The sequence below is a fragment of the Microcaecilia unicolor genome, chromosome 1 (genome assembly GCF_901765095.1).
Source record: "Microcaecilia unicolor chromosome 1, aMicUni1.1, whole genome shotgun sequence".
In the NCBI taxonomy this organism is placed as follows: Eukaryota; Metazoa; Chordata; class Amphibia; order Gymnophiona; family Siphonopidae; genus Microcaecilia; species Microcaecilia unicolor.
Genome location: NC_044031.1, coordinates 259,605,134 through 259,633,022, shown reverse-complemented (window position 1 = coordinate 259,633,022; position 27,889 = coordinate 259,605,134). Strand labels below are relative to the sequence as shown.

At 41.8% G+C, this 27,889-nt stretch overlaps 1 protein-coding gene and 1 pseudogene across 4 annotated transcripts in view; both read right to left on the bottom strand.

Moving 5' to 3' along the window:
- The window catches only part of LOC115460074, a 51,660-nt pseudogene extending 39,819 nt beyond the window's left edge, over positions 1–11,841 (bottom strand).
- RBMS3 (RNA binding motif single stranded interacting protein 3) overlaps positions 1–27,889 on the bottom strand; it is a 1,285,867-nt gene that overhangs the window by 314,322 nt on the left and 943,656 nt on the right. The gene's annotated exons all lie outside the window — the stretch shown is intronic.

Here is a 27,889-nt window from a genome sequence, read left to right as displayed (position 1 = left end):
CTTCTGTTCAAGTTCCTCTGCGTCCGTCTGCTTCAAAGCCAATAGCGCCGAAGTAGCAGAGGTAACTTTCCCGGGCTCTTCAAAGACCCGTCTAAACTGAGTCAGGAACACTTGGAGATCCTGGAGCACAGGATCGTCCTTCTCCCAGAGAGGGGATGCCCAGGCTAGTGCTTCCCCGGACATTAAAGACATAATATACGCTATCCGGGTTCTGTCAGTCAGAAAGTCCCGAGCTTGAAGCTCAAAAATTATAGCACACTGGCTGAGGAAACCCCAACAGTCTTTAGGATTCCCATCATACCTTGGCGGTGACTTCAGACGGATACCTGGCCTTACCAGGGCTGTCGCCGGTCCTGAGTCTGAATCTGAATCTGGAGGAGCCACCCCGGGAGATGTCCTAGGTCCTGGGAGGTTAAGGTGCACATATTGGTTTAACTGCTGTACCTGTGCATTCACTTCATTATAGAGTGTATAAAGGTGTGTTTATCGCACCAGCGGATGATTCTTCTGAGCTCATGGCCTTGGCAATCTGTCACGTTAGTGAGGATATGTGAGCCCTTGGGCTGCTGCCGAGGAGCGGCAGTGGCAGGAGAATCACCCCAAAACAAGAGACAAGGCAGAACACAGACAGTCTGATACAACCAGGACTGGAGCAGCCGGACTGAAGCTGCAGCTGAAGTAGAGCAAGCTGGAACAGGCAGGGCAGGACACAGTAGAGGCTTCCAGGAAACCAAACAGAGTCTTAGGCGGGCAACAAGCAGTAAAAATAAACCAGGAAACACGCCAAGTCTTGGGCAGGCAGCGAGCAGGAGAAGTAAACCAGGAAAACAAGCAGGGCCGGTCCACCACAGGATAAGGAGATCAGGAAGCACTGCAACAACTCTCACCGACGAGAAGCTCATCAGATGACCTCTGTTGCCAAGGCAAAGTAGTAAGTATCCAGGTGGTTCATAAAGGCAACCGACAAGGGAGTTCATCAGGTAAGGGTGCTGCTAAGTTCCAAAAGTCCCAAGGCAGTCTGGAAGGCTGGAAGATCCGGACCGGACCGGCATGACTTCTGGAACAGGGGAAACAACAACCAGACAGCCCGCTGCAGCCACCAGGTGGCGAAATGAATGAGCGCATGTGACATGGCCACAATCGTGACAGCGGCTATGTTATAGAATTGCCACTTCACTATTTTTATTGTTTTGTCATTTTGATATGGTTTGTATCCTGAAATCACAGTGCCCCAATTGTTATCCATTTTTCACTGGGTCTCGTATTGTGCAAATATCTTTATCTAGTGTCATACACTCAAAACTTTCCAGTCTAAGTTTTATAGACTTCTGACATTCATTATTACTTTGCCTGAAAGCTTTGTTTGTCTATGAACTCAAAAACTGTTCGGTCCTTCTTGATTATAACTGAATAAATATTTTGTGACTTTGATTTGCAGCAGTTACGGCATTCATACACTTTGAAAACAAATGTTAGAAAAGCAGAGCATCAGAAAGATATAGTTTTCCTCAGAATAGTTTGACATTTCCTCCATTTTCTTCACTAAAAGGAAGCAGCAGGGGGTATCTTAAGCTACAGTTTTGATGCATTATGTTATGTCATGTGCATATCTGACCAAAATGCTATATAATACAGTGGTGCAGTTTTGTTTTTGCTTTTAATCTGAGAATGGTTGTACAGGTAATGCAAATACGTGCAATCACTAACTTGACAGAATGGGAGCACAGCTAGTACAATCTAAGAAAAAGGAAGAACTGTATTTTCACACTGACAACAGCTTCAAGCCGTTAAATCTCAGAGGACTAAGCTTGTATTAATCTTTTTTTTTTATTATTTTCTTTCATACAGTAGGTGGCAACCCTACTCCATGGACAAATAAAAACTCTCTTCTTTTAAATGACTTGTTATATTAGGATAAGGGGTCAATTTGTCCCTTCTTTAGAAGACCTGATAGCCGAAAGGAAGAACTCTACCAGATTAATGCTTAAGGCCCCACACTGGCTCAGTACACAGCATTTGCGTCAACTTCAATCAGCAGCAGAATTGTAAGAGCAATGCTGTTTGGAGGAGTGGTGGAGTACAGTAGTGCCGGGTGGGGAGGGGAGAACAGAAGTTCCAGTTACCAGGAGGAGGGGAGGACAGAAGTGCTGGTTATTTTTTGGGGGGTGACACGGAGGCAGAGCACACAAGTGCCGGTCATCAAGGGGGGAGGGTGTTGAAGGTCTGGGAGATTAGAACTGAAAACACAAATGAGTAATTTTCTTGGCCACATCAGATGTTTTTATTTTAATAAACTCTGATGTATGACATAGTGCTCATACTGTGCTGCCTTCATTGCCTGAGTCATGGTTATATAGTAATAGTTGAACCTAGTGGCTGGATTTGGGACCCACGATTGCAGGATTCTGGAACTAGTCCTTGATTATGATCTCTGACAGGTGACACTCACCGCTTCAATGATGGGGTAGTGAATAGTGAGAGACTTTTTACATAACAGGTTGAAAAATCTTTGCCATGATTCCTGGTACGCTAGTGCTCATTAAGAAACAGATGCAGAGTTACAGCAGATTGGCTCACCATGATCACCCAAATTTCTAATCTCAGTTTATATTCAAGTCAACCTTTCACCCACTTTTTTTTTTTTTTGGGGGGGGGGGGGGGAAGTTACCTCGGTTTATATTCAAGTATATATGGTGGTTTGGGCCAAATTCTATAAATGGTGCCTTAAAAATCAGAGCCAAAAAACCACATACTTAGCTTGATTCTATAAACTATGCCTAAAATTATCTGTTGTTTATAGAATATGCTTAGATGCTGTTCTTGCAAGTAAAATTTAGGCATACCCATTTAAGCCATCTAAACCCAGGCCTAAATACAGTACCTGTGACTAACTTAGGTGCAGATCAGGTGTATTCTATAATAGTGTGCACAGTTTTTTGAAATGCTAATGACTCGCCCATTCCATGCAAATGGCCATGCCCCCTTTTTAGCTGCATGCTTTAGAGTTTATGCGCACCGTGTTATAGAATACACCTAGAAAGATTTGCACATAAATTCTAATTCAAGCAATTTAGTGCAGCTAATTGGATGTTAAATACCAATTGTTGGTGCTGATTGGCTTGTTAATCAATTAGGCTGTGTGCACAATTTGGCCATGTGGCCAAATTAGTGCACACAACTTAAGGTACCATTTATAGGATTTGGGGGATAGAGAACAGTATAATGCAAACCGACAGTTTAATGCCTGAGTGATCATTTTACAACTCTAGTCAATGATCCTAGCAAATCTAGGCTGGAAAATGATTACAGGGTACACTAAACTATTGGTTTGGCTTGTACAAATCTCAGTATATCTCTGTATCTATGTTCTTCCAATGAACTAGGGTACTGATAATAACTACTACTACTTAGCATTTCTATAGCGCTGCTAGGGTTACGCAGCGCTGTACAAGTTTAGCATGGGGAAGGACAGTCCCTGCTCCAGAGAGCTTACAATCTAAATAAATAAATCAGTCAGCTTGGAGTCTATCAGATTCTCTGCTGTTGAGGAACTAGATACATTGCAGTTATGAGGATCATGGTAAACATTTATATAAATTCAAATCTGTGATAGGCAAAATAAGATTTTTTTTAATATGAAAAATAAGGCAAAACAAGGAAAACAAGCTTTTCCTTCATTGTAAATTGCTCAGAACAATGTATTTGGGTGATAAGGCAAATGAAAGCTTAGTGAAGGAATAAGTCATTTTGACTCTATCCATTAGGAAGTGTGAATGTGGCATACTTTTGGAAAAAATTACACTCATCCTTTTGGTTTCACTTCTACCACCTTGACTAAAGTAACATAAGTATATAAGTGTTGCCATACTGGGACAGACCAGTATCCTGTTTCCAACAGTGGCCAATCCAAGCCACAAGTATCTGGTAAGATCCCAAAACAGTACAAATACAATTTATGCTGCTTATCCTAGAAATAAGCAGTGAATTTTCCCAAGTCCATTTTAATAATGGCTTATGGACTTTTCTTTTAGGAAGCTATCCAAACCTCTTTTAAACCCCACTGTCACATTTTCCAAAAGCAGGAACTAGGTTTGTGAGCCCTTGGGCCACTGCCGAGGAGCAGCAGTGGCAGGCAAAACCACCCCACACAGGGATAAGGCAGAACTATGACAGGGCCAGCTAGACCTCACCTGCACTTAGCCACCGTTCCTCAGGAGTTGAGCCCCTGAGTGCAGGTGGCCGGCAGGGCTTACCGGACAGGGCAGAAACTAGATACCAGCAGGATACACACAGGGACTAGAACACAGAGGAAGGCTAGGCAGAATACTAGACTAGGACTCTCAGACAGACAAGGGACAGAACTGAACGCTGCAAGCAGCCACTGAAACAGGGAAAAACACTGATAGATAAGAGACAGAACTGAAAGCTGCCAGGCAGCCACTGAACAAGAAACACAGACAACCTAGCACTAGACAAAGACATACAAGCAAGAGCAAGACTGGGAAACAAGCAATACAGCAAACAAGCAGTACAGAACACAAAGCTACACAAAGACTAAACTAGAATCAGGCAAGAATACAGACTATAAACTGGACTAGGCAGAAGTGCAGCAAGCACCAACAAACCAGGGCCTTAGGCGATGCAAAGGCAAAGCAGAGAGTTTCCAAATGGCTAATAAGCCCAGCAGCAGCAGAGATTTTCAGCTGCAGCAATCACCAGGCAACTACGGATGCTGTGCAGGCTCAAACAAGCCAAGCAAGTCTGGCAGGCCGGAAGATCCAGACTGGGCTGAAGTCTGGAACGGGAAACAGCACACAGAGAATCCAATGCAGCCAGCACACAGAGACAGAGACAGAACTAACTCAGGAAGAATAGACAGGAGCCAGCTCAGAAGCTGACCGCTGGAAATAAGATGAGTCTGAGAGGGGTCACAGCCACAGACGTGACACCCACTAAGCTAACTGCTCTTACTACATTCTCTGGCAACAAATTCCATAGTACTACTACTACTACTCAACATTTCTAAAGCGCTATCAGACTTACACAGCGCTGAGCAGTCAAACATGAAGAGAGACAGAGTAGAGAATGACACAGGGATGGGGACCCGCAGTAACCATGGGGATGTGGACGGGGACAGGGACAGATCCCGTGGGGACGGGATGGGGACAGATCCCGTGGAGACGGTGACAGATCCCATGAGGGCGGGAACAAACTTTGTCCCCGTGTCACTTTCTACTTTGAAGCCTGTTAATCAACTGGACTTTTATTTATGTTTGATAGATACAGATGACAATATTTTTATTTTTTGGAAAAACAAGCAAACATGCTGGCCATAGCTAGCAAAAATTGCATGGGGGATCCTGTACATTCTGCTACCAGCACATCTTCTAAGGTTATCTTCTATTGCAAGAGGAACTGTGGAAGACAGGAAAGCTAGACTGAATTCTGAGATTGTTGATGACTTCTCATTCATCCACAGATTTAAAAAATCTTATGCTTCATAGGGCATATTTCTCCCCTCTAGGGCATACAGAACAGGTTGTATTTTGTAACCCTGGACAATTTAACAGGGTGAATTAGGATTCCTTGGGGTAGTGGAAGTCAGCTATTGTTGGGGTTAGAAGGGTAGAGGAGGGTGATGGTGGGAGGGTTTATTATAGTTGCTCATTGTTATTATTGTTTTCTTTTTGTAATTTATACACAACAGTTGCACAGCATATTGTTCCTTTCTATACTTTAATAAAAAGATGTAAATATAAAATCATAAGTGTTCAAGGCTTCTGCAGATGAGAACAGAGGCCATGGGGATGGGACAGAGACAGAGACAGCGCCTGCAGGAACGGAGACATTGCCTGCATGGATGGGGTGGGGATGGAGAGGAGAGGAGATGGGGACAAATTTTATACCCGTGTCATTCTCTACTCCAAATTTTAATTACACATTGAGTGAAGAAGTATTCCCTCCGATTCATTCTAAATTTACTACTTTGTAGCTTCATTGCGTGCCCCAAGTCTACCTATTCCACTCCACTCATTATTTTATATACCTCTATCATATCTCCCCTCAGCCATCTTTTCTCCAAACTAAAGAGCCCTAGCCATTTCAGCCTTTCCTAATAGGGAAGTCATCCCATCCTCTTTATCATTTTTGTCGCCCTTCTCTGCACCTTTTCTAATTCCACTATATCTTTTTTTAGATGTGGTGACCAGAAATGCACACAGCATTCAAGGTATGGTCACACTATGGAGCGATCCAAAGGCATTATAACATCCTTGTTTTTATTTTCCATTCCTTTCCTAATAATACCTAACATTCTATTTGCATTCTTAGCCGCTGCAGCAAACTGAACAGAGGGTTTCAAAGTATTATCAACGATGACTCCTAGATCATTTTCCTGATTAGTAATTCCTACTGTGGAACCTTACATCATGTAGCTATGGTTTGGGTTCCTCTTTCCCACATGCATCACTTTGCACTTGCCTACATTAAACATCATCTGCCATTTGGGTGCCCAGTCTTGAAGGTCATTTTGCAATCCTCTTGTGATTAAACAGCTTTGAATAACTTTGTGTCATCGGCAAATTTAATTATCTCACTAGCTATTCCCATATGTAGATCATTTATAAATATGTCAAAAAGCAGCAGTACCAACACAGACCCCTGTGGAACCCCACTATCTACCCTTCTCCATTGAGAATACTGACCATTTAACCCTACTCTCTATTTTCTATCTTTTAACCAGTTTTTAATCCACAATAGGACACTACCTTCTATCCCTATCCCATGACTCTCCAATTTCCTGTGGAGTCTTTCATGAGGTATTTTGTCAAACACCTTTTGAAAATCCAGATACACAGTATTGACTGGCTCACCTTTATCCACGTTTGTTCACAATCTGCAAAAGTCTGCTCAGAACTGTCCTCACTTTCCAAGCTTAATAAATGTGCTATAAAGGCATCTTATTGTTCCTTCAGAATGCTGACAAACTGACCCTCATTAAAGTTATTCCAGCAAAATATACTGTAATAGTCTGAATAGCACGCACCTTTCAAGAAATCTGCACTTTTAATCATGATTGTTTTCACTCTGGCAAACAAATATTTCTGCATATAAAATGTTTCTTTTAATTACCTGAGAGCAGCCATTTTTCCCCCAAGGAGTTCAAGCTTATAATGACCCTCCTCCCTTGGAGTTATTTTTCCTATTAGCAGAATATTCTTTCTTGCTTGTATTTTGCAGCACAGCAGGAAAGTGTACAGAATGAAAACTGTGAGCACTGTATATCCAAGAAACCCCTAGCACATTCTGGGTAAGGCCAATTGATTACTCACAGAATGTGAAGAAATATTTTTATATTAAAAAGGCCATCAATATCACTCATAAATACTTGTGGTATCCAATATCACAGTTTCAGGTAGTTACAGTTGAAAGAAAGAAGCCTATAATCAGTTAAAAAGTGGCAGGTTGAAGGGCAAGTTAAGCAGTCTATTTTTCTTGCTAGAACTGGAATAATGTCGAGCAGTGGCTCACACACCTGCCCTGGGGAACCACCAGCCATTCGGGTATTCTGGGACAGCAATTTGGGGGGGAACGCCTATTCGTTTCCAGAGATAGTAATAAGGGACATCAGGAGATTAATAGATATCATAAATGCAACCAATGCACTTATTGTAAATATGTGTTGGAAATGGATAGAGGGCAAAACTTTCTTTTTGCATACATACACCAGCAGTAGTTCTACTCAGGTTGTTTATGGTATAAAGTGTCCTTGCAACCTCTGGTATATAAGGCAAACTATAAGATAGGTGAAATATAGAATGACTCAACATTTGAGCAACCTTAGACTACAGATTAAAGAAGCCCTATTGGTTAGCCATTAGGAGAGTGTTGATCATGCAGCGAAGAATTTTTGATTTGTGATATGTGTTTGTTACATGGTCCACAAACGAGGTGGTAATCCATCAATTGTTTTGGAACAGAAAGGTTTATTTTTGGGTGGAATACTGCCATTCTGCATGGGTTGAACAAAGAAGTGGATTGGACGGTTGTGTAGGGGAGAAGTTCGGTTGACTTTTAAGCCTACTGACCAGGTGCTTCATCACGCATGCATCTGTGTTAGTAGCCGGACACATGCAGGATGCAGCGCTTGATGTCAATATTCCAGCGTACCTAGCTGTGAAGCTGTTTATAATCTTCAGTAGGGTAATAAATTTTTTTTTTTTTTCATTATGGGGAACAGTATGAGTGTTTTCATTGGATGTAGTGAGTGATAATTTGAATGTATATTTTTTTAGTCTCAACCCCCAAAGACGCTTTTTTAGCGAAACATGGCCCATGCCGGGTATTGAGGGGAAGAACTTGATAGCGACTGCTATTTTTTAATCAAGTCTGCTTAAGCTGATATAACAATTGGAAAATGTTTGGACATGGAAGTATGAGAACTTTGGCTGGATTCAATGATTAAAGAGAACCTGCAAGTGATCACTATAAATTCCAGGGAGCCGAACAAATACAACAGATAAGATTTCTTCAGTTATTGAACTGTTGAATACTACCAGGTCTATGATAGCAGGCTCCAGAAAGCCTGTGCTATATATAAGAGATATTAAGTTTCCAGCAACCACTGTGTGAAACATTTGTAAATAGAAGTGTTACATGTTTAGTGGGATGCAGGATCATGAATATGTGCAATGAGGGGTATGTGTTTTATTAGAAAATGTTTTTGGTATATGAATAAAAGTATTTTAATATGGTAATAGTTACCTATATTTTTTTATATTGATGAAACGTGTAACTATATTGAAATTGTGTTAGCCCTTGGATTGATTTGTAATGAATATGCTGAGGGGTCTGCATGCCTTTCACCTGCATTATAAGCAAATCTCTCATGCTTTTTTGAGAACCACTGATGAAGAAGACAAGCTACATGAGGTACACTGTATAGTTGCTGTGAGATTGTAATATTGCCTCACCTGCATATATCTCACTAAACTCAGGATGCAGTTTCTTTGGCACCAGGCTGAACTGATTAAAATATAAGTGGTCTTACATCCAGTATTCACAAAGACTCCTCCCACTCTCTAGAAACTCCAAAATCCTTGTGATTCTTAGAGAATGGGAAGAGATTTCTAGAGAGATGAAAGGCCACCAAGTTAAGCCAGAAACTCATTCTCATTAACAGCTTACTACAGTATTCTTTTACAAGCTTAGCATGGAGATAATGAACATGTCAGAAAAACCGAGTGGAACATATGTAATTCCTCATAGACAAGACAACAAGAAGAGCAGAAGAAGACTCAAGTAGGAAATTTGGAGGAAGATGTCATTGTTAGGAAAATAAATGCAGTTCAGCAAAGCCGTGTGAGAGAATATTAAATAATCAACAGGATGCCGGGCTTTTGGAAGGATACACAGAACCTTCCTAGAATGTATAGGACATCAGAACTAAAGAAGAAACATCTTGGTTCAAGTAGTGATAAAGTTAGGATGATTTTAGAAAGGTTCATAGAGCTGAATTAGGGGTTTGGGAAGTTGGTGCAATCAGTTACATTTTCTGTGATCTAAATCATGTATAGATAGGGTGAGAACAGGAAACTCCTCAAGAGTTTCAAAGAAAGAGTAAAGAAATGCTTCAGAGAAAATGGATTCTGATTCATTGAAGACTGGGACTAACCCTGAAGGAATATAAAACTACAAAGGCGACATGGTCTGCATCTAGTAGAGAGCCAACTAATGTTCTCAGGGAACAGTTTATCTGCCATTTGATTAACTGCAAAAGGATTAAGAATCGAAAATTAAGTTGTGCTCCTGAACAAATGATTGAAGACAATAAGGGAAAGGTTTTGTTTTATGTTATTATTTAGGATTGTCATGCTACCTATTGTGCACTTTGTAAATGATGTTCACATTATTTATTGATTATACTTTTGTGTTTCCATACAAAAGAAATTCCTGATCATACTATTATGAAACAATTCTGTAAGTGGGCTTAAAGCTATGTGTTAGGAACCTATTTTATAACAAAATTAGGTGCCTAGACTCTATTATAGCAGGGGTGGGCAACCTCAATCATTAAGGACTACAACCCAGTCAGGTTTCCAGGAGTTCCCCAATAAATGTGCATGAGATCTATTTGCATGCACTTCCTCGAGTTCAGTGTGGCTTACAAAAATTAAGAGACTGAACATTACCCAGGAAATACATTATTGAAACAATAGCATAGTATCATCCCCAATGATGATATAATTACATTACAAGTTAACAGTTACAGTTAAATTACAAATGATGTTATTATAGTCACAGTTAGATGTTATAATAGTTTCCCCTTCAATTCACATCATCACAGAGGTTTAACATTATTTAAAATTGTTATTTATTTGTAATAGTAATTTATTACAAATGTCGGGGGGGGGGGAGGGGAAGGCCGACAGTCGCTCAAAAGCGCATGGTTTGGGATCAGGTATCTTTCAAAGATATCACCAGAACAGGGAAGATAGGATATCCTGATAGTGAGGTTGCAAAAGAGACCATGGTAGATCAGGTGTCCTTAAATAAAAATAAAAATCAGACAAAAGATTGCAAATTAATACTGTCAAGTACTAAGCATCATGTAAATAGGAACAACAAACACACTTTGAAATGTCTATATGCGAATGCCAGGAGCCTAAGAAATAAGATGAGAGAGAATATATTGCACTAAATGAAAAATTAGATATAATAGGCATCTCTGAGACCTGGTGGAAGAAGGATAACCAGTGGGACACTGTCATACTGGGGTACAAATTATATCGTAGTGATAGGGTGGATCAATTTGGTGGAGGGGTAGCATTGCATATTAACGAGAGCCTTGAATTAAATAGATTGAAAATTCTGAAGGAAACAAAACACCTCTTGGAATCACTTTGGATTGAAATTCCATGTGTAAAGGGGAAAAGGATAGTGATGGGAGTGTACTACCGTCTGCCTGGCCAGGATGAACAGACGGATGCAGAAATGTTAAAGGAAATTAGGGACACAAACAAACTGGGCAACACAATAATAATGGGTGATTTCAATTACCCCGATATTGACTGGGTAAATATAACATCGAGGCACACTAGGGAGGTAAAATTCCTTGATGAAATCAAGGACAACTTTATGGAGAAGTTGGTACAGGAGCCGATGAGAGAAGGAAAAATTCTAGACCTAGTCCTTAGTGGAGCACATGATCTGGTGCGGGAGGTAATGGTGCTGGGGCCGCTTGATAACAGTGATCATAATATGATTGGATTTGATATTAGCTTTGAAGTAAGTATACATAGGAAGATGTGGGTGGGATACCAGTGCCAGAAATGGTATTCAAAGCTGACTTGTCAGAGAAACTTAATTAATTCTCTGTAAATCTGGAGGATGTAATGGGGCAGTTCTACAAACTGAAGAGTAGCAAATCTCCTGGACCGGATGGTATTCATCCCAGAGTACTGATAGAACTTTAAAATGAGCTTACGCAACTATTGTTAGTAATATGTAATTTATCTTTAAAATTGAGCATGGTACCGGAAGATTGGAGGATGGCCAATGTAACTGCTTCAAATTTTTAATATATCTTTAATGAGATGCAGCTTCCAAAACTGGACACAATACTCAAAGTGGGGCTCATCAATGACTTTTAAAGGGCATTAACACCTCCTTCCATTTACTAGTTACACCTCTTTCTATGCAGCTTAGCATTCTTTCTGCTACTGCCACCACCTTGTCACATTGTTTCACCACCTTGAGATCCTCAAACACTATCCCCCGAGGATCTTCTCCTGAACTGTGATTATCAGTCTCTCGCAACACATCTCCTTTGGATTTGTCCATCCTAAGTTCATCTTTCTGCACTTATTTGCATTACATTCTAACTACTACACCTTAGATCAATCTTCTAACTTTTGGAGATGTCTCCTTATATTGTCTACTCCTTCTGGAATATTCACTTTGTTGATAATCTTCATGTCATCTGCAAAAAGCCCTCCTTCTAACCATTCGGCAAAACCGTTCACAAATTTATAAATAGAATTGGCACCAGTACCAGTCCCTGAGACACTTCACTATTCACCTTCCTTTGCATTTACTACCACCCTCTGTCATATGTCAGTCAACCAGTTTCTAATCCAGTTCACCACTGGGTCCTAACTTCAACCTGCTCAGCTTATTCCTGAGTCTCTTATGAGGAACCATCAAAGGTTTTGCTGAAATCCAAGTAGATTATATCTAGCATATGTCCTTTATCAAGATCTCTGCTCACCCAGTCAAATAAATCAGATTAGTTTGGCAAGAATTTCCTTTGGTAAAGCTATGTTGCCTTGAATCTTCCAATCTGTTGAATACTAGAAAATTCACTATGCTTTTCTTCAGCAGTGTCTCCATTATTTTTCCAACCACCAAAGTGAGGCTTACTGGCCCGTAGTTTCCCACTTCTTCCCTGCCCCATTTTTGTGAAGAGGGACCATATCCACTTGTCTCCAATCCCACAGAACCTCTCCCATTTTTAAGGAGCTCAACATTAAAAGTTTATGTTTATTTACTTATTTATGGCATTTTATCCCACATTAAACATGAATTAGGGTGTTTTGTGGCTCTACATGAGAATTGTGATATTATGATCCTTGTTTCATATTGTTGACGGTCTGCATTTTCCATATGGGTAGTATATGACCCACGTCTCTGTGATAGCAAAAATATCCAAGTCTGCCTCAAAAATCCGGGCTTGCAAACCCTGAATCTTCTTACTTAGACTGCGAGCACTTGGGCTCATTGTTTTCTATTTGTTGCTAATAATTGAGCTGTTTAGATTTTGTTTTTTTTTATATTAACTCTACCACCCCCACTGCTGTCATGCTTTTGTGGAGGATGACTTCCTGAATTCTCTTGCTTCTTTTTGTCACCTTCACCCTCTGGTTTAAATGCCTAGCAACATACTTTCTGAATTTCTCCCAAAGCTAATTTTTCCTGCCACAGAGAGATGTAGCCCATCATTACAGCACAGCTTTTGATCTTCCCAAACCATGCCTTCTTGAAATCTCTATGTGTAAACAGTAGCTTTCTAAAATTGGTTTGTATACACGTATGATAAATGCATGTGTAAATGCAAGTATTCCCACATGGAAATCAAATAGGCTTATAAAATAATCCCCATAATTATTTTTCCATTTGTTGTTAGTCATGATATACATTTTAGCAACCAGTTGTGCAATATACCCAACCCTCATTTTGTAGAGTTCAGCACAAAAGATAGAGAGAGGAAATATCTCACAATTAACGGTGACCTTGTCTTATCTCAACCTTTCCTATTTAATCATACAAACTTTACATGCAAATAAGTGCTAAAATTTTTTAATGAGTTATGTACTCTAAATATATAAAAATGAATTATGCAAGAAAACAGCAGGGCAGCAACAGATGCACAGATCTAAGGGTGTCATGCTTAGTTTCACTTGATGAATGTTTGTTTTTCTGCTCTGAAAAATTAATGTAATAAAATATTTAAAGAGAACAAGAAAATCTTAAATTGACTTGTGAAGATTATAGTAATTCCAACCAAAACCACTTTTTAAAAATATGTACAGCATTCCAGTGGTGTACCAAGGGGTGGGGGGGTGGGGGCGGTCCGCCCTGGGTGCACGCCACTGGGGGGGTTGCCGCGGCGCGCACCTGTGAGCTCCGAGTTCGCTAACTTCGCTCGTTCGCTGCAGCTCTCTCTGCCCCGGAACAGGTTACTTCCTGTTCCTGGGCAGAGGGAGCTGCAGCGAACAAGCAAAGTTAGCGAACTCGGAGCCGACAGGCGCACGCAGCGGCACCCCCCCCCAAAGCGGCATGCACCCGTGGGGGTGTATCGGCGATCCGCCCTGGGTGTCATCCAGGCTAGGAACGCCACTGCAGCATTCTACTGCCTTCCAAATCATGGTATTTGATTCTCTGTGTTCCAAAACAAATACTGGATGGTGATGATTATTGATGTCTGAACTTCTTTGGTCATACTTTCTACACTTGTTCCACTGTAATTTGCCTTGCTTAGATCTTACAGACAAAAAAACACACACAATTGCAAGAAAGAAGTTGATAAGCAGAGGTCTGAAAGATGTGACTGTATGGTAAATCTTCTCTTTCATTTCTAGAAAGAAAAAGAAACAAGGGGCCATTCAGAAGCACAGGCCAGGGTTGGGCAGCTGTTCAAAAAATAACTGCTCTTCGGTTGTTCCAATGCAAATGCAGGTTAGGGTACAGAGTTAGGGGATTAAAATGAATAATAATAAATACTATGAAAGCCCTGGAGAAATGGTCTCTTTTGATCTGTCATTCTAAGTGGTATGATTTTCAGCCATTAGAGTACCTAGCAGTCTTGTTTTCTTCTTCAGGTTTTTAGCTGTACTTGAGGTTATGTTGCCAGGATCCTTCATTCACAGATACACTGGGACTTCTACCTCTGCAAAACCAATATCCTGGGACATAGTAGCAGGTGAGGAACCTGCTGACAAAATAACCACCAAAGCTTTGCAGAGTGCAGGAGCTGTTGGTGCTGAATCTACCAAAACTGCCATCGGAGTAGGGTCAAAGTAGGCAAAAACAGCATGTCCACAGAAGTAAAGCAAAGCGAGCAAGAACCAGTAGCCCAGAGCTTACCCCCATAGCACACACAAGACTTAATAGGCTCAGACATAGAGAATAGTAAATATACTCAATTAAAACAGCCAGTTTCCTGACCTCCAAGGCACTGAAGCACCACATTCTTCCCACAGCACAAGTGCTCTCAAAAAAACTGCAGTGGCTGTGCTCTTTTTTTTTTTTTTTAGATAGAGACAGGAGAAAAAGAGAAAAGAAGACTGAGATAAAGGGGTAGAAAGTGGGAACGGGGGAGCAGGGAGGGAACTAGACCACTAGGATTATACCTGAGGCATAGGATTCAAAACCCTAAACTCAACTGAATCTGCAAGCAGGACAGGAGGCTACACAGAAGTCACCACAGTGCACAAGAGCTGCTAACCTGCCTGCTGGAGATAGAGAATATTGGCTTGATTGCTAAGCACAGGAACTTATGAGGCATAATTCATTACAGTTTTCTATCGCCACCTGCTGGTAGATAGTCACAACCCATTTGTCAGGACTGATATTTGGGACGTAATAGTACCACCAATATCTAACTCATTCAACCTAAACAACAGAAGATTATGATCAACCAAATCAAATGCTGAGGAAAGGTCAAACTGGATGATAACAGTTTTCTGACTTTTGCTTAATAAGGACTTGCCTTGTGCAATCAAAGCGCCTACCACCATTTCTGTACTATGAATTTTTTTCTAAATCCAGATCAAGAATTATGTAAAATGCAATGATTGTTCAGATAATCGCCCAACAGTCTGACCACATATACTTTAATCATCTTTACAACCAGCGGGATAGTTGCTCACAGATTGAAGGTTGCCTCTAGAGTTTTTAGGAATTGGGGTGAGTGCAATTTTCCCCCAAGAAAATGGAAACAAACCATTGGCTGCTAAACCATAATTAAACTATTCAGTGAGCCTCTGAAGCAAACATAAAGGTACACCCCTCATTATATATGCTGGATAGGAGTCTAAGCTGCAATAAGATTTAACACATTTTGCTAAAAAAAAAATCTTCATATCACAAAGTTTCATCAGTTCAAAACAGTCCCATAAACGATCTCCAGGTATCTTTCTAGATTGACAAACCACTGATTCAACCTCCACCCCATAATCACTGATTTCATTTAAATGTAAAGCCCTAATATTTGATACTTTTTCCTTTAAAAAACATGACCAGCTCATCAGCAGATGGTATTATGTTATTCTGTGCTAACATCAGATCATCAATACTTGTAAGATTGAAACAATTTTGGATTTAACTTTAACTGGTGCTATTTCATCATAGATACTTAAGAGTTCAAATTCAAAGAAAGATCCTGAGTTGCTCATGAATGACACAAATTATTCATTTTTTCCCAAACAAGAATTCATTTTTTCTATGGTTTTCACCCACACTCTATTCTTAACCCTTTTAAAACCATTATCTTGCCATAAAATGGTTTCCAGGGAAGTTGCCTACTTTCATTAAAATAAAGGCTTGCAAAAAGTGACATCAGAATTGGACATATCCTGAATATCTGGCCAATAACCCTTTTCATGTGAACAACAAATATCAGGTCCCCTAAAACCTAAAAACTCAAAGAAAAATCCAAGAATTCATTCACATTATTATCCTGCCTATCTTCCAAGTGCAAATTCACATCCTCAACCAACGAAGTGGCCTAATGATGCACAGTATACTTAGTAACAAATTCCTGTGAAGTATCTTTGCACTTTGCTCATTTTCCTTGAGGGCAATATACAACTATGCATTCTACCTAAAAACATTGAGGCTGATATTGAAAGCGATTTAAGCGGGAAGGAGCCTCTATTTGTTTCCCGCTGCTTAACCGTGGATATTCAGCTGCACTTAACCGGACAGTGCTGCTGAATATCCCCCCGAGAACACCCAAACAAAAAGTGGGTGGGTCAGGGGCGGCGCTGGGAACAGCACTGGGGAGGAACCCCAGGTTATGCAGGTGCAGGCAATATTCAGTACCAAGAGCAGTCCTAAATAAGGCCACTTAGCTATGCGGGCACCGGCTAAGAATATTGGGCCGGCACCCACATAACTTTAAAAAAAAAAAAATTAATTTCTTTTTCTTTTTGACTAAAACCCCTGAGCCCCCTCAAGCTTCCCACCAATATTCCCTTCTTTCCCTCCCCCATCCCAGCCCACATCAAGACCCCCTGGCCCCCCCAGCCATGCAGGAGATCCCTCCTTCTGGGCGTTCCTGTATCCCTGGTGGTCCAACGGGGTTGTTGGGGGCAGGAGTGCAGCAGTCTTGCTCTGCCTCCTGTAGAGCCCATTTGAAATGGCTGCTGTGATCTCTCAAAGCAGTTCAAAGTACTTTGTGTAATACCGTGAGCTGCTGCGAGAGGTCATGGCAGCCATTTTAGACCAGCATCACAAGGGACAGGAGTGAGGGGTCTGCACTCCTGCCCTCAATGACCCCACTGGACCCTCATGGATACAGGTAGGCCCAGAGGGAGGGCCAGCCTGCATGGCTGGGGGATGCGGGTCATCTTTCAGGGGTGGTGATCTTTATGTGGGCTGGGAAGGGGGAGAGAAAGAAGGGAACATTGTCTCAGGGGGCTTGAGGGGGCTCAGGGGTTTAGTTAAATTTTTTTTTTAATGTTTAAAAAAAAGTTATGCTGACCCGATATTCAGCCAGGGCTGCATACCTTTTATGTGGCCCTGGCTGAATATCGACCCAGCCCGCCCCCAAAAAATCCCGATATTCAGTGCCGTGCTCGGCAATAGCCCAGCACTGAAGGGGTAAGTTAGCGAGCGATGATCATGTTTAAAAAAAAAAATGCTGACCACCACTGGGGAATTGAATTAGAAACAGAACAACCATTATTTCCAAAGATGATGTGGAAATCTTATCCAATAAGGAAATAAATAGAAAACCTTTATACAAAATAAGAAAACCTCCCCCCCCCCCAAGTTCACCTTGTCTAGAAATGTGTAATAATTTATATCCTACAGGACATATAGTCCTCAATCTGGGATCATCTAAAAGTGAAATGTTAAACCAGGCTGTGATTCCTCAGTTACTCCTGCCTGAAGTGCACTGCACCCACTACAAACTGCTTCAGGGACCTGCATATTGCTGTCAGGGAGCTGGGTATGACATCTGAGGCTGGCATACAGGCTGGCAAAAAAAGTTTTTAAAGTTGTTGTTTTGAGGGTGGGAGGGGGTTGGTGACCACTGGGGGAGTCAGGGGAGGTCATCCCCGATTCCCTCCGGTGGTCATCTGGTCAGTTGGGGCACTTTTTTGGGACTTGGACCTGAAAAAAAAGGGTCCAAATAAAGCAGACCAAATTCTCGTGACAGCCGGCTTTCTTTTTTCCATTATCAGGTGAAGCCGGCCATCTCAACGCACGCCCCTGTCCCACCTTTGCTACCATGCCAACACGCCTCCTTTTAACTTTCGCCGACCCCGCGACGGAAAGCAAGTTGAAGCCGGCCAAAATTGGCTTTCGATTATGACGATTTGGCTGGATTCAGGAGATCACCAGCCATCTCCCAATTTGTATCGGAAGATGGCCGGCGATCTCTTTCGAAAATAAGCCGGAATGTCAACATAGACCATTCAAAGTGAATAGGCTGTGTCAGCATTAGTACATGGCAGCCGCTAGCATGGCTTAGTAAACAGGGGGTTTAGATCCTTAATGATTTCCACTTTGTTAATTGCCGATCTAGTATTTAGATATAAACATGGAACTGTTATAAAGGATATTTCATGCATATCTGTTCTTTTTACATGAAGCAGAATTGCATATCTAGCCTTAAAGGGGACCAATTTTTAATGACCCTATCATATCTTCTCCTATGGATAAGAGTTCTAATTTGATTTGGCATAGCCAAAGAGCAATCAGAATGTGGAAATTCTTAGGTTCCCTAAAATCCTGTTAGGGGTATTGACTGTAAAAAAACTGTATAGGAATGTTCCAATGATACAAAGAAATCGTTCAAACCTGAGAAACACCCCCATAATAAAAGTAAGGCCCAAAGAACCATATTAAAGCACAGCATTTTCACCTATTAATAAGAATATTACTGCTGCAAAAGGAAAATCCACTAAACCTGCAATAACCACCAAGTATCCCGCACAGGTGCACACTAAGGTGTGAGATACGAAGCCTAAGCGTGCCCCTTTGGCAGTATGCCTGAGGTGGTGTGCCTCAAGTTTAGCCCACTGAAATACTCCCGCTGGAGAGCAAATGATGGGAGGGACTTAGTGCTGCAGTATTAAGGTGTAGAGTAAGACACAGTTCAATGTAAAAAGTCCCAAAACAGCACTCCTGCAGGTAAAAACCAGATGGAAACTCAGCAGTAATGGTCTAACAGCCTCAAACTTAGCACACAGCTTCTGTCCTCATCTGCATAAGCCTCGAACACTTATGATTTTATATTTAAATCTTTTTATTAAAGTATAAAAAGGAACAATATGCTGTACAACTGTTGTTTATAAATCACAAATAGAAAACAATAATAACAAAGAGCAACTATAATCGCCCTACCACCATCACCCTATACTTTTCCAACCCCAACAATAGCTGACTTCTACTATCCCAAGGAATCCTAATCCACCCTGTTAAAATATCCAGGGGTACAAAATACAACCCGTTCTTTATGCCCTATGAAGCACGGTTATACTTTTTTAATCTGTAGATGTTATCAACAATCTCAGGATTCAGTCTAGCTCTCCTGTCTTCCATAGTCCTCTCTTGTCTTCCACAGTCCTTCCTGCAATAGAAAATCTCTTCTCAGAAGATATGTTGGTAGCAGGAATGTACAGGATCCCCCATGCAAATTTTGCCAGTTGTGGCCTGCATGTTTGCTTGTTTTTCCAAAAAAATCAAAAAATCATTGTCTGTATCACTCAAACATAAATAACAGTCCAGTTCATTAACAGGCTTCAAAGTAGAGAATGACACGAGGACAAAGTTCATCCCTGAGCCCACAGGCTCTGACCCCGTTCCCACCCTATCCCCTCAGGTGCTGTCCCTGCCCCGTCCCCACAGTTACCATGGGTCCCTGTCCCCATGTCATTCTCTAGTGTAGAGTAAGATACTGTAAAAAGTCCTGGTCTGATCTTCTCAGTCTGTGTTGGTCTGGGTGTCTATCAGGCTCATTTTCAAAAGAGACAGATGTCCAAAAAGTGACATAAGTTAGCATTTGGATGTGTACCTCACAGAAATGTCCAAATCAGTATTATCGAAAAAACTATTTTTGGACGTCTTTCTCTGAAGTCTGTCAGAAGGACGTCCAAATCTCAAGGAGGCATGCCAGGGGCATGTTCAAGGCGGGACTTCAGCATTCCTAAGGCATGGACATCTTTCAGTAACTTCCAAGACTAAAACTTAGATGTTTTGAGCTAGACCTGCTTTTGTAGTGAATAGCTGTAGTGGGAATTGAACCCACTTCCCAGGATTGAAGTCTGCTGCACTAATCACTAGGCTACTCCTCTACTCCACAGAAAAGGTGCCCCAAATGACCAGATGACCACTGGAGGGACTCAGGGATCACCTCCCCTTACTCCCCCAGTGGTCACTATCCCCCTCCCACTCCCCAAAAATGTGATTAAAAATATTACTTGCCAGCCTCTATGCCAGCCTCAGATGTTATACTCAGGTCAATTAGACTATCATGCAGGTCCCTGGAGTAGTCTAGTAGTGCTACAGTGCACTGCAGACAGGTGGACCCAGGTTACTACCTCCCCCTACTTGTTACACTTGTGGAGAAAACTATGAGCCCTCCAAAACCCATCGGAAACCCACTGTACCCACATATTGGTGCTCCCTTCACCTGTAAGGGCTATAGTAGTGGTGTACAGTTGGGGGTAGTGGGTTTTGAGGGCTCAACAGACAAGGTAAGGGAGCAATGGTGAGATGTGTACCTGAGAGCATTTTATAAAGTCCACCACAGTGCCCCCAAGGATGCCCTATTGCTTTCCTGGGATGTCACTTTTCCACTATCCTACCTGATGCCAAGCTTTCTATTTTTTTTATAACATCTGAGCCTTATGTCTATTGTTTATCATTAGATTTGGGCTTTGAATTCAGTTCTATAGATGAAAAGGAGGTCTCATTACATATATCTAAATATCTGAGTGCTATTTTTCCATACTTCATAGCAAGAGTGTACATTCCCTAATAACCACAACTGAAGCTTCTACCTCATCAGTGCATGTAAATGGTTTCATCCCTGTGTGGATTCTCTGATGCCACATGAGGCATTCTTTCCAACCAAAGCTTTTACTACACTCAGGACATGTAAATTGTCTCACTCCCGTTTGTATTCTCTGGTGCATTGTGAGGTTTACCTTCTGACCAAAGCTTTTACCAGATTCTATACCTGCAAATGGTTTCTCTCCCGTGTGGACTTTCTGATGCACTTTGAGATTTACATTACAACCAAAGCTTTTACCACACTTAGAACATGTGAATGGTTTCACTTTATTGTGGATTTTCTTTTGTATTTTGTACATTTTGCATTTGGATGTATTTGTTTGAAAATGGACCAAAAAATAAAACATCCAAATCACAAAACATTTTTCCAAACAGCATTTTCAAAAGGAAAAGAGACTTTTTTTGTAGAAAATGACCTTTCCTGTTCTGATTTTGGAAAACGTCCACATTCAGACTTAGATGTCATATCCAAAAATGCCCCTTGTGCATTTGACTTGCCCAAGGTCACAAGGAACAGCAGTGGGAATTGAACCCATGTTGCCAGGATCAAAGCCCACTGCACTAACCATTAAGCCACTCCTCCTCTGTTTTGGCTGTCTTGCATTTGGACGTCTTTTGTTCGAAAATAGACATCTAAATCACAGGACGTCCATAGTATTTTCAAACACAAAAGATAGACGTCCATCTTTTTCAAAAAGTACCTTCTTCCCTGTTCAGAAATAAGACGTCTTTGTAAAACGTCCAAATTCTGATTTAGACATTTCTTTTGAAAATGCCCCTCTATATCTTTTCTGGATGGGATAGGTCTTTCTACTCCTCTTTCTTTGTTTCTATCTGGGTATGGTGTCCATATATCTGTGTCTATCTCGGTCTCATGTTTCTGTCTGGGCTAGTGTGCCTCTATGTTTATATCTCTGTCTGTGTGGTTTGCTGGCTAGATCTTGTTTTTTTGTGTGTTTCTTGGTATCAGTCTCTGTTTGGGTCAAGTATATCTGTCTGGATCCGCTGTGTCTCTTTCTGTTTCTGTCCCTGGGTCTAGTATGTTGTTTTCTGCTTCTGAGTATATGTGTGTTCATGCCTTTCATGGCTTTTATCTTTTGATTGGCAACCCATTCAAGCTGATTGGTTGAGATTTTGGCACTAAGTGCCAGATGCACTAAACCTAACGAGCCAGCAGCTTGGTTTTTAAACTAGTTCTAGCAGGTTTAGCGAGTAAGTAGTAAAACAAGACATGCACAAAAGAGTTCTCGGAGCCATTTTCCTGTCATGGTAGCAGCTAACAAAAACGGAATGCAAAGCTATTATAATCAGCTAATTACTATTATCATGTGCACGCAAGGCGATGCACAGCCGTTTCCGACCCCATGCACAAAAGCAGTCCCTACCTTTACCATGGAAATTTTAATGGGAGGTCTGGACCTGTCGTTCTTCATTGTTGAAAGTAGGAGAAGGGGAGAAACAAGGAAGGGAAGATAGAACATAGAAAAAAAAAGTACACCGGCTTACACGCAACTTCTTTGCTTGTATGAAAGCCGTGCCATGCTTCTTTTTAACATGACATTTTGCTGGAAAGAAATTGGGGGGGGGGGGGGGGGGGGCAGTACCGAAATATACAGCATAAAAGTAATAGTGACTGTCAAGTTTTCTTAAAATTTGCAGTGGATTTTTTAAAATCTCCTTTGAATTTCATTCATAAATGATAATTGAAATTTGACAGATTTACTTAGACGATCTTGATGAGATTCTAAACGTGTATCTAGCTTGAACCAGGCTGATAGTCACCTGGCCTGAGCTTAGCTGTGAACTGCATCCTTCCAATAGTTTTGGTCCTACAATGGCATCTATTTTAATTACAAAATTATGAATGTTTTCCAAATAATGGATGTTAGAATGGGTAAAGTTTAATAAATCATAAAACAAATACAATTTTGTTTACAGGAAATAAAACACTGATTAAGAGGCTATTTTGTCTAGTACTTAATGTTTCTCTTGAACAATTATTATATTACTGTCATTCATGCTCCGAAGATTATCTGAAAGATGCTGTTGCTCTTTTGTAACACATATGGAGGGGCATTTTTGATATGACATCTAAGTCCGACTTTGGACGTTTTGCTCAAAACGTCCAGAATCCGAATAGCAAATATAGCTATCTTCAAAACAGAAAAATGTCTCTTTTTTTTTTTTAATGACTGCTTGCTAGATATTTTTGTGCTCAGTGTATTTATCTTTTTGGTCCATTTTTGACTAAAACACATCCAAGTGAAAAATGCACAAAATCAAGCCATTAAGATGTAGGAGGAGCCAGCATTCCTAGGGGGGTCTTTTACTAAAGGTTAGCTCGAGTTATCTGCAGCAGGTCCATTTTATTCTTATGGGCCCTGCTGCAGATAACTCGAGCTAATCTTTAGTAAAAGACCCCCTTGGTATTCTGGCCACATAGACATCCCAGCAGAGCTGTGGCGCACCCTAGGGGGTGCTGCACTGAATTTCACATAAAAGCTCTCAGGTACACATCTCACCATTGATCCCTTATATTGTAAAGTGAGCCCTCCAAAAACCTACTGTACCCAACTGTACACCACTACAATAGTCCTTATGGCTGCAGGTGTCACCTATGGGTGGGTACAGTAGGCCTTTGGTGGATTTTGGAGAGCTCACACATTCCACCACAAGTGAAATAGAGTGGATTATGGGCCTGCGTCCCCTTCTCCACAGTGCACTGCACCAACCACTAGGATACTCCAGGGACCTGCTTGCTAGACTAATAGGACTGGCTATAACATCTGCAGCTGTCAAAGAGGCTAATATGTACTGTTTCTTTTACATCGTTTGGGGGGAGGGGTCAATGACCATTGGGGGAGTAAGGGGGGGGGGGGTCATTTCTTTATTTCTCCAGTCGTCACATGTTCATTTTGGGTACTTTTTTTGTGGCTTAGTCATTATTAAAACAGGTCTAGCTCAAAACAAATTAGATTTTGCCCTGGACATTTTTTTTCAGCCATAATGAAACAAAATATCCAGGTCTTAGGAACACCCAAATCCCACCCTTAACACACCCTCTTGAGATTTGGACACACTGCAAAAAAAAAAAAAACTGCATAGAAAAATGTTTGGAAAATGGGTTTCAAAAATACCCATTTGGATTTTTTGGTGAGAAAAACGTCCATATGCTGCTAACTTTTATAAACACTTTTCACTTTTGAAAATGAGACTAACTGCACAGAAAAACGTCGAGAAAACAGGTTTCAAAAATACCGATTCGGAAGTTTTGGTGAGAAAAACGTCCAACTGCTGTTTTATGCCACGTTATAGATGCTTTTCTCTTTAAAAAATGAACCCCATGGGGACTCATTTTCAAAAGAGAAAAACATCTGAAAAGTGGCGTAAAGGCTTCTGTCCCCACAAACACAAAAGTGACTTCTGGGAGAGTATAAGCAAAATTTCTAACTTCTCAGGCCTCTTTGTGTGAGCACACTCAATTATTAACACCAAAACAAATGGAAAATGTTTTGGAAATATACCCTAATGCAAATATAGGCATCCTTTGTATTTATCAGAGGATTATGCTGCTACTTAACATTGCAAGAACAGCTGGCAGGCAATCAAAAGGGAATCACAAGCATGAACAGTTTCTCCCTTCATCCACCAGAGCTTCTAATATCGTGTTTTTGCTCAGAGGGAAAGGACAGGCAAGGAGGAAAGGACAAAGAGAAACTTTCCTTGCCAGGTGTGGCGATAATTTTATACAAGTTTGCTTAGGAGGGGAGAGCAAATAGGCACCTACTTTAGGTTTATTTTATAAAGTCAGATAGAACTATATGTGTATTTATAAAATTGATCTATAAAACTGTATAACTCTTGGCTATAAGGAACCTGCATACATTTACACCAGCTAAGTAGCTAGTATTAAAAAAAACACCTGTACAATACATGCAAATGCATTTATTGTATTTATAAAAACACATTCTTTATTCTTTGTGGACATTTGCTATACTGCTTCAACTGGCACACAGAGCTAAGCAGCGTACAAACTAAGGGGTCCTTTTACTAAGCCAATGTAAAAAGTGGCCTACAGTAGTGTAGGCACGGGTTTTGGGCACACGCAGAATTATTTTTCAGCGTGCCTGTTAAAAAGGCCTCTTGTTTTTTTCCCCGAAAATGGAAGTGCGTCAAAATCAAAATTGCCATGTGTCCATTTTGGGTCTCAGACCTTACCGCCAGCCATAGACCTAGCAGTAAAGAATTTGGGCGGTAATGACCTATGCGCGTCAGATGCCACTTGGCACGTTTCAGCTATGTGTGCCAGAAAATAAAAAAATATTTTCCAGACATGCGCTAAAATTGTAATTACCACAAGAGCCATGCGGTAGTCGGGTGGTAAGTCCATTTTGACACGCATTGGGCACACGTAGACGCTTACGCAGCTTAGTAAAAGGGGCCCTAAAATTACAATTTGCATAAACATTTTGAAAGCAGGAACTACAATATCAGATAGGATAGTAGGGAAAAGCAGATCTCACAGACATACCAGTTAGACAAGGGCGGGGGGGGGGGGGGGGGAGGGAATCCTAAAAGGTTTAATACGGAGAGGGTAAACAAAGGAAGGAAAGCCAGGGGGAAAAAAAAAATCAAGAAGTCACATAAACCCCAACAGAATTGAAAGCCTGCCTAAACAACCAAGTTTTTATTGCTGCTTTAAGTATGGGAAGTGACAATTCTTCATGAATATCAAGAGGGAGATTATTCCACATAGCAGGGGTTAGAATGTAAAAGGCACAATGGTGAGTGTTCTCATGCTTAGCCGCTTTAGGGCCAACAAGTACCAGACTATAGTCGTTAACTGAATGAAGAAGTCACTGCAGAGAGTAAGGTATTGTTAAGGAAGATAAAATATGGTGGGGATCCTAGGTGGAAAGCTTTAAATGTCAGTAGGAGTACTTTGTATTGTTGGCTTTTAAGAAGAGGAAAAATTGAATCAAATTTCTTAGTGTCACGGATTAGCCGGATTGCAGTATTCTGGAGGGTCTGAAGCTTTTTTAAGGTGGTCTGGGCCAGTCTGGTGAAGATGATATTGCAGTAATCAAGTTTGAAAATTAAAAGAGAGTGAGAACCAGGGGCGTAGCTACGGGTGGGCCTGGGTGGGCCCAGGCCCACCCAATTTCGGCTCAGGCCCGCCCAATGCAGCAGCCTTTTTTCACATGTTTTCATCGCGATCGCAACCGCTTAGCGTACCACCGGAAGACGGCACCCACTCAGCTGATCTCCACTCCAGGCTCCGTCCAGACTCGGCAGTCAGCACTGAAATGCAGGTCCCGTTGCACAGCTCGTATGATCGTATGACGTGGCTGTGCGCGGCGGCGTGCTCAGCCTCGCTCCGCTCGTGGCCATCTGCAGCACAGTGAGAGTGAGGGAGGGAAAATGACGAAGTAATGCAGACCTGCGGGGCGAACTAGGAGTGAGTGGCTGTACTTGCAGGAGTTCAGAACACAGCTGGTAATTGAGCCAAGTGGAACCAATTAGCAGTCTGCTGGTAAATGGAAGAAGAAAAATCCAAACTGTTTGTGGAGAAAGCAAGCAAATAAGACAAACAAGAATAACAGCTAGAAAACTACAGGACAGTTTCAAGAGGTAAAACACAGAAATGGGAATGTTTGAGACTTCATTGCCAGATCCTGAAATGAGGTAGGAATTTGTATGCTGTTGCAGATTTTAGATAAAGATATTAAGGAACTGCCATGGTTTGAGAAGCTGCCAAAAAGCAATGTGTTGGTTGTTTGAAGTGTTCTGAGTAAAAGCCATAGAGAAGAATTCACAAGGTATTTTAAAGGGTTTGGGCAGACTATGTTGGATGAGAGTGAGACTAGCTGGAAGAGGTAATTGCAGTGTCAGAAATACATCCTGGTTTAAGGCTGTGGCAGACAACTGTACATGAGAGAGATGTTACAGGATGGGAGAGAGGGGTAGGCAGGGAAACAGTGGCTGCACCTGTGGGGGGAGGGGGACTGGAGGCTGAAGAGAAGGGAAAGGAAAGGAAAGAGATTCTAGACCTACAAAAAGGGGGGGAGGGGGTTGGCTGGAGAGAAGGCAGAGAGGTTCTGGACCTGCAAAGGAGGAGGGGGGGTGGAGAGAAGGCTAACTGGCTGGAGGGAAGGGAGAGAGGTTTGGGACCTGCAAGGGGGGAAGTAGCTGGCTGAGGCAAGGGAGATAGGTGCTGGATTTATTGGGGGGGGGGGGGGAGCTGGAGGCAACGGAGAGAGGTACTGGACCTGCAAGGGGGGAGGATGATGGAGGGAAGGAGAGAGGTGCTGGACCTACAAGGGGGAGAGGCTGGGGGCTGGAGGAAAGGAAGGAAGTTGCTGGACCTGCAAGGGGGGGCAGGCTAGAATGAAGGGAGGTGCTGGACCTATGGAGGGGGGGGGCTAGGGGCTGGACGGAAGGCTTCCAGGGGAGGCTCGAGGGAAGGAACAGAGGTGCTGTAGCAGGGGGAGAGATTAGAGGGAAGGGAGAGAGATGACAGGTCAAGGGGATGAAGGAAGAGGGAGACAAATTTTTAACTCACAGTGGGAAAAAGAGTCAAAAGCTGGAAGGAAGGAGAGAAGCTGGATAGGTGGGATCGCAGAGGAAAGAGAGACATTGGTGTGGGTTTGGGAGAAAGGGGACATACAGAAACAGATCTGAGATGCTGTATGGGGATGGCATATGAACACAGAGGGGCAATGCCTGACAGAGAGGGGGGAATTTGGGAATAGAGAGGCTATGCTGAACACTGGGAGGGAGGGGTATATGGACACAGGGGAGAGATACTAGATAAAGGGGAGAATAGGAACTCAGAAGGGAGGTTCTGGATATGGGAGGGCATAGGGACACAAGGGGTGATGTTGGACATGGGTAGGGGATAAAAGGGTGATGGATGCAGGATTTTGAACACAGTGGAGATACTGGACAAGGAACTTTGGGGACACAGAGATGGGAGATGGATTGTGGACATGGAGAGAGAAGGCATGACAAATAGACTGGAGACCTAGTGAGTGAATTAAGACTGAGGAAAGCAGAAACCAGAGACTAGGAACACGCTGATTTG